General features: G+C 40.3%; 1 long non-coding RNA gene across 1 annotated transcript; it reads right to left on the bottom strand.

Annotated features, from left to right (window-relative positions):
* Positions 1 to 203: 203 nt before the first annotated feature.
* Positions 204 to 1105, bottom strand: LOC145595645 (uncharacterized). Its single transcript, XR_014102991.1, has 3 exons — positions 608 to 1105; positions 398 to 479; positions 204 to 291 (listed from the first exon to the last, which is right to left on the bottom strand). It is a non-coding gene; the product is annotated as an uncharacterized LOC145595645 (long non-coding RNA).
* Positions 1106 to 12356: the final 11251 nt, after the last annotated feature.

Here is a 12356-nt window from a genome sequence, read left to right as displayed (position 1 = left end):
GCAGAAGAAACACAAAGAAGCAACAATTTAGCAAGTGCTGCCAGAAAAAGAGACTGTAAGCTCAATGACTACATCATACAAAATTAAGAATTGGATTTTTTTTTCCTCTATTTGTTTGATACTTCATGGATCTAGAAATCTTACCAGAGTACCAAATATAGCATAGATTGTACTTATTGATTGGGAAATTGAGATTTGAAGAAGACAGAAGCCCTCTCCTTGCTAAATATAAATTAATAATAATATACGACCATCAAGGTTACACTGCTTCAATTTCGCCAACCTATTCGCCTAAACAATCAAAAACTCCCTTTTCAGACCAAAATCAAACAATATTCATGCAATCAAAAAATTTCCCAAAACAAAATCAAATTGAAGAGATAAGAGAATTAATTACCCATTTTTTCTTGTCGATATCCTTGAAAGCATTAGAATCGAAGCATTGATGGTTTAATCAGACACCATGATTGAAAATAAACCTAGATATCGAAAAATACTATGAGTAAAATATTCCATCAATTCCACAAAACACAAACAAACATCAACAACAATAGAAAAAAATTTAGAATTTTTTTTTTTAAAAAAAAATGTCTAACATCCAATATACCTGAGTTTATTCACTTAACCTTAGCAACCGCAGCACCGAAACCGGAAACGCTGAGAAGAATTGAAGCCCATAACCATCGTCTAAGGGATGATCGATGGTTTTAAGCTCATCTTTCACATCCCAAGACTCAATGGTAACCTTCAACACCTTTCACACCCACAAAGATTCAACGTAAAGAATTCAAAAACAATAGGAACATATATGCAAAAACCCACGACAATCAAACATTAAAACCCCAAAAATTTGAAACTAAATGGAGAGAGAAAAACGAGATCGAACTTGATAAATGTGACGATCGAAAAACATCTTTCACATCCCAAGACTCAACGGTAACCTTAACAACTGCGGCGCCGAAACCAGAGCAATGGAAACGATGAGAAGAATCGAAGGCCCATCGCCGATCTAGGCGTGAAAGGAAGACATCTTTTCTCTCTCTAAGTTTCTCTATCCTTATTTCTTTGACCCTTTTTCCTTCTCAGATGAATAGAGAAATAGGAAAGTCGGTGAGAAGTAGGGGCCACTCTCAATTACAGATGTCACACACATTACAATAGGCAAATAAAGGGCATTTTCGGAATTCCATAAAAAACAAGGGTGTCTATGTAATAACACCACAAGTTACTATTCATAAGCTACAGTGATTTGGTTTGAATATTTATAAAGGTTAAGGATGAAAAGCTTTTGGTTGTATAACAAGGGTATATTATGGTGTTGAGCTATGATTTTCTAGTAAAAGGCAAGGTTGGGGTTTTTAGAGATAGTTTACCTGAGAAAAGATTGAAAGAGATGATGACTGTTCTTTGGGAGTGAAAGTACGGTATTGATATTTGAGGTTAAGGGGGGTTTATATAATTTTAGTTGTTTAGCTTTGACTCTAGAAATTTCACAAGATAAGGGTCAACTTATCTTGAGTTTGTTACATTATCTTAGTAAACAAACTTTCAAAATTCCTTTTTATCAATTTTCAAACCAATCTCTGTATGTTATCCAAAATCAGTTTTTTTTTTTTTTAATCCAAAAATAAGATAGTAATATATATTTTAATATAAATTATAAACTTAAAAGTTTATACTAAAAAAATCGTTGACTAAATATCCTCAAAAATTTGGGGTATTACATTGTTTCTTCCTTAGTATCCAAATTTATTTCCTTGTTCAAATCTTTTTATTCTCTAATATCAAAATTTTGTAATTAGTTTTCTTATCCCCCATTCCCTTTTTTTTAAAAAAAAAATATAAAAAAGAGCTTTGAAAAACGAGAACTTATTTTCCTTTGATTGGTTTGCAATGATAATATTCGATTGTATGTGGTAGATACTTGCTTTTTTTTTGTACTAAAATTTCTAGCATGGTTTAGATGCCCTTGGTTGAACATAGAATTGGCTAATTTAGGATAGTGTGAGAATAACATTACCAAATGTACGAGCCTGAAAGTCTAGGTTTGTTGTAAGATGGTGTCGCCTGTCTCAAAGGAATTTGAACCCGGCCCGAAAGGTAGTAGTATTTGATCGCACATTTGTCCCAAAAAGTGAGGTTTTATATTTTCAAGCCATCAACATTTTGAATGAGTGGAAAAGATCCTCCTTGACTTAGTACCTAGATCAAGAACTTGAGTTTCAACTCCTAAGATCAAGGCTAAAACTACTATTGTTACTAATGAAGGTTGTTTCATAAGGTGTATATGCATAGTGCAAGTTAAGGCATTCGATTTAGTTTTATCAAATGTATTCTCCTTGTTCATTGTAAATAATACTACCTCCGTTTCTTTTTAGTTGACACATCTTGACTTTAGCACTATTCATCCACCTCCCTTTGACCGTATTTTGTGCTTTATAAGTAATGAAAAATATAGTCATGTGGGATCTAGTTAGATTCGTAACGTTGTATACTTTTAAAATATCAACTTTTCAAAATTTTTGCTTATCGATAATTAAAGATATTAATGATTGAATAAGTTCATTGGTAAACGTGACTAAAGAAACGTATCAGCTAAAAAGAAACGGAGGAAGTAGTTGGTTTTGTATATGAAGCTTTCTACCAAAAAAAATGATGGAAAGAAAAAAAAGTAAAAGAAAAGATATGACAAATAGCCACCTCCCTAGCAAATAAACAAGCTTGGGGGTGTATTTTTGCTTAAGAGTATGGTTATAGTTTGTATTTAGAGATTGAAGTTAGAACCCTACTTAGGGTTGTTCTTGATGAGTTACATTTTAGCTGGGAATCAAATACAAGCTCTTCTAGTTCTCTTTAATGTCTTAACTTTGCGACGAGATCCTCATATTTTTTGTATTGTTAGAAAGAGTTGTTGAAGCCATCGTCGATGGAGGGAGTTGGTTCACAAGCTTATGAAGAGGGTACTTTTTCATTGAGATGTCGAGTGAACCCGCTATATATATGTTTTTCCGGCTTCTTCAAGGAGTCATGAACACTACCATTAGGGGGGATTTGAACTTTGTGATAGGGACACGGTAAGATTTGTTGCATAGGCCTAAGTTGAGTATTTTCGGGAAGGTTGTCTAGGCCTTTTCTAGTCTTGACCGTGGTTAATCTTAGACATATACCTCATGCACGAGTTTTATTGCTTAAGGATTCTTTTATCTATGCATGTGATTTTCTTTGAGCAAATTAATCTTTTAGGTTGTTTATGGGTGATGTGAATTGGTTGAGGACAAGCAATTGGCTAGCTTGGGGGGATTTTATAAGTGGTTTATTTAACAACTTATTATGGTGATTTTAACCCGGTTTTGCATTCATTTCCCCTTTTTCTAACCTATTTTGTGTATATATCTTGCATTTCGGCTTTGCCCCTCTTTGTATGTGTTTGTCCATGATTTGCAGAAGTTATGACTCACTTTGACAAGAAATAAAAGCTCTTAGAGGAGCTTAGAGAAAAGCAGCAATGAAGGGAGAGCCCGCTTCTAGAGGAGCGAGCTCTCCATCAAGTTCACAACATTCTCCCCAAAATACGAACCTATGAGGAGCGGGTGCTCCTCCTCTTGAGCTTGCATCTGCCATCTTCTGAAGAACAAGGGAGCGGGTGCTCCTCGCTAACATCATCGATTTTGCCTCTATTTAAAGCCAAGAGGAGGGGCGTGCAGAGCTTAGGAGCGGGCGCTTCGAGCTTAGGAGCGGTCGTTCTTGTTTTCTTTTGACGAATCAACCTATGTAATTCTGGGAGTATACATACTATACCCCTTTAGTTCATTTTTGGATAAACATTGGTAGCTTAGTTCTTAGCAACTTTCTCTTAGTTTAGAACAATAATCTTTGGTATTTTAGCTTAAAAATCCTCAAATTAATCATTGTAGTAGCTAGTTTCAAAGATTATTCTCAAGATTCAACATTTGTACTCAACATTTAAAGCTTTAATTAGTAACTCCTACTTTCTCTACTTAATTTATGATTTTATTTTGTTATTGCATGTCATTTAAATCTCTTTAGTTCTTGATAATTTTTTATTGGATGTTAGTTTTATCATTAGTTAATCACTTTCCCCAATTGTTGAACTAGTAAGAACCCTAATCTTGGTTTGCATGTCATTTGAAATGAGTTGTGAGTAGTCTTCTTTGCTAGGGGTTGGGTGAAGCTCAACCTAATGGTTTATTAATTAAACTTGAGAGAAGTTTTGATGTGTGATTTGTGATTAAATTGATTGTATGAGATTTCTCGTTAGTTCTTCATGATAGGATTAGCTACCTTTGAATAAGGAGCTTGATGGCATGTTATGCTTAGTTTGACTTGAAAATGTAGATTAAGCATGTCATTACTTATTGAAATTTGATTATGTATCTCCTATTGCTAAACTAATGAGGGATCTAAGTTTAGTGTGTAGTGTGAGTTGTTTTCCTATTTGCATGAGGTTGATCATATATATAGTCCTTACTATCTCTTGTATCTTTTACTCCCAATTTGCCTAATTGTCATGGTTGAGTAGATCCCATTCCCTAGTGTTTTTAATTACTTGATTTAGAACAATATATTGTTTTTCTACTTGACAAACCCCCAATCATTAAAAGACTTTGAATTACCTTGAGTGTTAAGATCCTTAGCAATTATATCAAGTTCCCTGTGGACCGAACTCTTAATCATCATTGTGCTTGTTTGTGAGGTGCTTATTTATAAATGTGTTTGATTGAGTATGGAATATGCGATCGTTCTAATGCCCATCAAAAGAATGCGGGGAAATTAGGTTGTTGACTAACCTCTCACGGCCAAACAAAATTTTATTATACTCCTAAAATAACCCTTAAACAAGTGTAGTGATAAGTTTAGAGTCGAACTACAAGGAACGGTAATGATAGATTGTTCTCGATCTAATGTTTATGCTACGCCGAAGTCAGTTTATGGATAGAGGAGACTACAACTACACTAACTCACATATAAAGAACAAGATTTTATAAAGTCTACTAGGGGCAAATATCCGCTTTGAACAATTATCAAGTTAATGAGAATCCATTTGATAATCAATCATGGAAAGAAATAATTAAAATGATCATTAATTACTCTTAAGAGCAATCTCTCAAATTCCTAGCCTAGATCCCTCATTGGCTAGGTACATAGAAGAAATTTACCCAATATGCAATATATCAATTCTAATTCACAATCCCTTGTCAAACTAGAACTAATATGCGATTAAGTTTGCTATCATGGGAAATCAATCCAATCTAAAACAAACAGCATACCAATATACCATCATCAATTCAATCAATTTAATCACACGATTATCATCAAATTTTTCTCAAATAACACAATTAACCATTACAATACTTCACTCATCGCCTAGTAGAAGGAAATCTACTCAAACATGATTATTAACAAAACAATTAAAGAAAGCATAAAGAGAAAAGAGAGTAAGAATGCTCATTGATATAAGACGGAGATCTTCAAATCATCAAAATCCTCTTTTGGTTATCCAAAATCCATGTAAACCATTGTGTTTCTCACTTTTTCTCTCCAAAATTTGAGATTTTCTCTGTCAAATAACCTAAAACTAACCTAAAAACAACTGAAATATTGAATACCTCTTTCTAAAATGAGCAAAATAATCTATTTATACTCTTTACTAAATTGCCTAGGAAGCTCCGCAAAAAGTCGAGCAACATGTATAGGAGCGGGTGCTCCAAAGGTTGTGCATGGGCGCTTTTAGCTGCAGCAAAAAGAGGCAGAATCGTTCCAGAAAGTTTGGAGCGGGTGCTCCTCTTAGACTGCGTGCTCGCTCCTACGCTCTAGACAAAACTGCTCAACTTCAAACGAACATAACTCCCTCGTTTTACATGGGAATTAAGCATATGACCTGTCGTTGGAAAGCTCTCGAGATAAGCTTTCATCTCCAATTGGAATCACTCCAAAATGTTTTGTATATCAAAAGACATAGGTGTTTGAAGTTTGATCTTTGCATATCAATAAGTGCACATTTCTTCATTACTTGTTCTTTTATGTTTTATATTTCTTCAATATTAAATAATGAACTTATCCAAGTGTTCTTAAACCTAAGAATAAATCAATAGAGTTTAATTTAATGCAATAAGCAACCAAATGTGCAAGAAAAGCCAAAATTGAGCAATAACGACATTTCACAGGCAAACATGACAAATGTAATAAAACGTCATTAAAACCAAGTAAAAAAGATATCAAAACTATGATAGACTTACTAGAAAGTCCTAAAAAAAAATAGTTACACCTCTTCTTTCCTCTGAAGACCGCTCTCTTTAGTCGTCGGGCCTTCTTTGCTTAGGGGACGACTTGGTTCGGTGAACGCTCCCAAAACCTCAACCTCATCTGGGTGGAGTGCAGATTCCCCCGCTACATTACAGTATCTGACTCCTTTTACCAGAGGGGCGCTAGCAGAATATTTTATGTACCGTGAGTGACACCCTTTAATCATTTATGATGATTAGGACCCGCTTTCTCTTCTTGTAGGGGTCGGCCATCCGTCGTGTTGAATGACTGCTCGGCAAGTCTTAATAGCACATGCGCGGATTGAAACCTCACTCTTCGAGATTGGCAAACTGAAACATCTTGCGGAGTAACTGAGAGCAATAGACTGTCTAACTTAGGGAACAAAACTGCAGTCCGATTAATCGGTAAAAAACCGAAAATATTGATGATACGAATTACAAATAGAAAGTCTTAGCACGCTGGAGAAAGCCATGTGCCCGTAGGTAAGCTCTATTCGGCCCGTAGCATTGATTCCCCATAACGAATAGGTTAGCTCTATCTCTTTCTTTCTGAACCTGTGCTCGAGAAGGTCCCCCAGTTCCTCGAAAGCATCGATTTACTAGGTATTTTCTTTTATAGTTCATATTCTGGATTAGGCTCATCGCTGTTGTTTAGGGTAAAAATTACCCCAGACAAGTGTCCCTAAAGAGAAGGCCACGTGTCAAGACCAGGATGACCCAAGTGGTCCCATAACCATCCGACACGTGGCTCCTTCAGAAGAATTCTGAAATGGCGGCCTTCAAGGGCCTAAATCCCTAGAAGCGCCGTAAAACGGCGCAGCCCACTAAAATCTAGGTCAAGTGACCTAGATAGGGGCACTCCTACCAATGACCCTATAAATAGGGAGATATTTCCCCATTTTGGGGACACGTTCAATCATTTATTACACCTACATTCTCTCTCATCAGAGAAACACCTGAGCTTGGAATCCAAGCAGATCCCCACCTAAATTTCCGTACTCTATTCTCTTTCAAGTTACTAACTTGATCTTCGGAGGCGGAGCTCCAACCACCCGGAGTCTCCGTTGTTTTGCAGGTACAAATCAGCCGGACCAATCTTTGTGACGTAACTCTCCTGAGGGACAAAAACACCCAAAACATTTGGCGCCGTCTGTGGGGAGAGTACCTCAAGGATGGTTCAAGAGTCTGTACCACCTCCTAAGCGTCCGGTCAACGACCCGGAAGTTTTCACTGACCAAGAGGATGAAGATCCTCAAGTTGAAACTTATATAGCCGATGATGGCTCCTTGATAAACAAGCGCATCCGGCCCAGAGACACTCTGGAGCGGGGTGCCAGCCAGGCGGGTACAAATCGACCCCCTGGGCAGCCGGAAAGGGAAACCCATACGGCCAGTGGATCAGCTCCCGTCACTCGAGACGAACTCATGACATTCATGACAAGTTTCAAGGGTGAAATTAAGGATCTGATCACCAAGAGCCAGGTTGGCCCAAACAGGGGTCAGTCGGCAAAAAAGACTCCTCTTGAGAAGGGGAAGTCAGTCAGAGATCAGCAGCCAACTCCTCATCTAAAGGAGAAGGCAGTCGGGACCATTGATTGGTCCAAAATTCTTCTGCCCAACAGGAATGCCAACAATCCCCGCCGAACTCAACAGCCGGTGGGCAGCAAAAAATAAACTCTTGACGCCCAAGAGATCATCACCCGCAAGAGAAATAAGCAGCTGTCTAAGTCGGCTTCTACAACGAACTTTCCAGACAGCTTCAACAACACTTTTGCAGGGAATAAACCTTCCTTGCATGAGAGCCAAACAGGCGGTAATACCGTCCATTCTGGTCCTCAGATGATTGGGAATGCACCGTTTGTACCTTCTCAGGTCTACGGTCAGTATTCTCTCTATTTCATGCAGCCGACCCTCTTTGGAGGTCAGGCGACATACAACAACGTCCAGCCACTTGACTAGCAGCTTCGTCTACTTCGCCTGGGTGAACAGCCTTCTGCGTTCACCTGGGAGATAACCGAGGCGGCACAGCCGGCCAAGGTTAAAAATGTGTTGGTAGGCACCTATGACGGTACCTCCAACCTGGAAGATCACCTCATGGCTTACACCAACCTCATGTACTTACAAGGGTTGGATGATGCCACTTGGTGTCGATGCTTCCCGGCTACATTGAAGGGCATTGCCCAACAATGGTTTGGCAACCTGCCAATCGGGTCCATTGATAGTTTCAGGAAGCTTGCCTTCCTGTTTGCTTCCAACTTCTCAATGAACATCCCTGCGAAGAAAACAAGTCTTGACTCGAGCACCATTAAGTAGGGGGAGAGAGAAGGATTGCGCTCCTATGTTAGGCGGTTCAATCTGATCAGAATTCAGATTAAAGGACTGTCTGGCGAGGTAGCTTTTACAGACTTTTTCAAGGGTCAGAGAGACGGGTCGACTTTTAAGTTCGACCTAGTCAGAAAAGGGGCTTTCACTTTACAGGCGGCCTTGAGGGAGGCGGAAAGCTATATTCAAGCAACCGACCTCTGCTCGTCTGGTAACCAGTCGGACTCTAAGAAGTCTAACAAACAGAAAGACAGCCGGTCTGCTCATCCGGCCAAGAAGAAAGAAGAGAGCAAGAAAAGAAAAGAAGTCTGGGCGGTTAGTGATTCTGACCAGCCGTCTCAGAAGAAGAAGAAAGAATTTAAACCGTATGTTCCTAAGTACGAGTTTAATAAGGACTGCAACTCCATCCTCATGGAGATCAAGGACTGGCTGTCTCTAGAGAAGCCGAATCCAATGAAAAGTTTCATTCAATCAAGGAACAAAAATAAATTCTGCCAATACCATGAGGAAGTTGGCCATGACACCAACGACTGCTTCAGCCTTCAACGGGCGTTGGACCGTCTGGCTGACAAGGGGATGTTAAAGTCCTATATCTCCAAGTCCAAAGGGACTAATAAGAAGAACCCGGGGCAGTCATCTAAGACACCCCATCTTGCTAGTAGTTCGGACACTGATAAGGAGCCGGTCTACACCATAGCAGGCGGGTTCTCATGTAGTGGCCCTACCATCCGGGGCACCAAGAGCCATCTTCGAAAGATGGAAAATGATGATTATGAGCAAGCGTCTGCTAGCTCCTCCTTCCCAGACATTCTGATCACTGAGAAGGATCGGGGCAACGTTCGCCGTTCGCATGACGACCCGGTCGTCATTGAATGTAAGGTCGCCAACCAGCTAGTTGGGCGAATCCTTATTGACACCGGCAGCTCATCGGACATCATCAGTCTCCGGTGCCTACAAAAGCTGAAATACAATGTCAGCAGCATGCATCCGGTTACACACCCCCTGGTTGGCTTTGGGGGTGGAATGGTTTACCCAGTCGGAAGGGTTGATTTACCAATCCGGCTGGGTAAAAAAGGAAAAGGACGACACCTGGTCGTCAAGTTCTTGGTTGTTGAGGAAATGACCGCCTACAACATTATTCTACGTCAGCTAACCCTCAACGAAGCCAAGGCTGTAATCAGCCCCTCCCTCATGCTCATCAAGTATGAGAGGGATGACGGCTCCGTTGGTTCCTTGAATGGGGATCAAAAGACGGCCCGGGAGTGCTACCTCTCAGCCGTCAAAGATCGACATTGTGACCCCAGGCGACTAAGGCCAAGAACCAATAGACTTTGACAATATCAAGGATGCCGATGCTGCCCCAGCCCCACCAGCAGTTGGGAAGAAAAGAAAGGCCCCGCTGCTGGTGGAGGTGAAGAAAGAGAAAAAATAGCAATCACTGACCGGGGAGCGGTCAGCTGAGCTCCGTCCCCAGCCGGCTGGAGACCATATTGATTTACCTCTGGACGACAGCCGTCCAGAGCGTACTGTTAAGGTTAGGACGGCTGCTCATGCTAAATTGGGTGCAGATCTGCACCTCCTGCTGAAAGAATTCAAAGACATTTTTTCCTTTGAAGTGGAGGAGATGCCAGGCGTTAGCCCGGATCTTGTTGTCCACAAACTCGTCGTGGATCCTAAAAAGAAGCCCATCCGGCAAAAGAAAAGAAATCACGGCGAGGAGAGAAGTAAGGAGGCAGCTGCCGAAGTAAAAAAGTTGTTGGACGCTGGGTTCATTCGGCCATGTAATTTTCCCGACTAGGTGGCAAATGTTGTGCTTGTAAAGAAGCCGATGGTACCTGGCGTATGTGTGTTGATTACACAGACCTCAACAAGGCATGTTCTAAGGACAGTTGCCCACTTCCAAAGATCGACAGTCTGGTCGATTCGACAGCCGGGCATGCCTTGATGAGTTTCATGGATGCCTGCTCCGGCTTCCATCAGATACCCTTGTGGAAAAAAGATCAAGAGAAGACGGCCTTTGTCACTGATCAGGGGTTATTCTGTTATACTGTGATGCCGTTTGGCTTGAAAAATGCGCCGGTTACATTCCAACGGATGATTAATACGGTCTTCATTAATCAAATTGGGAGGAATGTGGAAACGTGCATTGATGACATGATAGACAAATCCAAGCAGCAGGCGGATCCCCTTGCTGATCTCCGAGAAACTTTCACTACACTCAGGCGGCATAAGGTTATGTTAAATCTGAAGAAATACGTCTTTGGTGTTGAGTTTGGGAAGTTTCTCGGATTCTTGATTGATCAAAGGGGGATAGAGGCTAACCCTGAGAAGATACAGACGGTAATTGACATGAAGTCACCCCGCACTGTGAAGGAAGCACAAAGACTAACCGGTTGCCTGGCCGCTTTGGGGAGGTTCCTCAGCCGGTCAGGTGACAAATGCCTTTACTTTTTCCAAGCAATCAGGAAGAAGACCAGATTTGAATGGGGGGATGATGCTGAGGCGGCCTTTCAAAAGCTGAAAGAGCACTTGCACTCTTTGCCAAGGCTTGTTAGCCCTCTGCCCAAAGAGTCGTTATATATGTACCTAGCCGTCTCGGATCATGCTCTCAGTGCTGTTCTCCTTGCTGAGAGAGACGGCATTCAGCTCCCGGTCTATTTCATTAGCCATGTTCTAAAAAATGCTGAGCTCCGGTATCCCATGGTTGAAAATTTTGGCCTTTCTTTATATATGGCCTTCAAGAAATTGAAGCCGTATTTTCTGGCCTGTAGACACCCATTTGTGTCTCCCCAAAACCAAACCCGGTGATGAGTGCCTTTCACGTCGAATCATAATCGAATGAAACGAAAGTGTGGAAAGGTCTAGTGTTGCGGAAAGTTTTATTTCTTTTCTCTTCTCCATGTTTTTGAAAACTTTATTTTAAGAAAACAGCCAATCCAGTTTGGTTGGTCCATGATATGGTTGCAGTAATGGTGTAGTTGGATGGGGCTTGCAAAGACCTTTCCAACGATATATTATAAGCCCAATTCCGATGAATATTGAGGAAGTTATGACCAATTTACTAAATTGGGCCCGGTTTGAGCTTTATGTACGGCCCAATGATCTAGGGGAGGGCCTAATATGATTTATCATTCCTAATGCAATTAGGAATGGTTTTAGTCTTCTAGAACATTCTAGAAGGTTCTTATCATTCTTAATTCAATTAGGACTCTTCAGAGTTTTAATTAGATCAAATAGCATTTTCGACTGAAATTATATTATTTTATCTTCCAGTACGGTAAGTTTATCAGATTTTCGAAAACGCGTTGAAATCCAAATTGGCGTCCAACCCCAGGCCTTGGCGCCTGGAATCAGGATTGGTGCCAGACGCCAGCATTGGCGCCTGGCGCTAGCCACTGGTCCTAGCGCCAATGAGCCAGGGCTGGCGCCAAAGTGGTTTTGTGGTCTTCAGACACTGTTTTGATAAATTATCTTTTTTGGATGATTTTCTCTATAAATATCGTATCAAAAACTCCGTTTTCATGGACGGATTATCAATATTCATTCACCAAGAATCTTCAATTCTCTTCTTAAAATCATTCATTCTTTCTTTTCTAAAACTTTGTTTTCTCGAATACAAAATTCCGCATTCGCAAGATCTAGAAACGCCTAGCCATATTCGAAGTTGCCTTCGCCCTAGACGTGAAAGGTTTAATTTCCGAGGGTTTGGTCCCAAATCTCTCTTTCAATTATTTAATTTAATTGTTTGATT

Source organism: Chenopodium album, chromosome 1 (genome assembly GCF_948465745.1).
Source record: "Chenopodium album chromosome 1, dcCheAlbu1.1, whole genome shotgun sequence".
NCBI lineage: Eukaryota > Viridiplantae > Streptophyta > Magnoliopsida > Caryophyllales > Amaranthaceae > Chenopodium > Chenopodium album.
The sequence above is the reverse complement of the archived record's forward strand: the minus strand, read 5'-3'. Positions and strand labels throughout refer to the sequence as shown.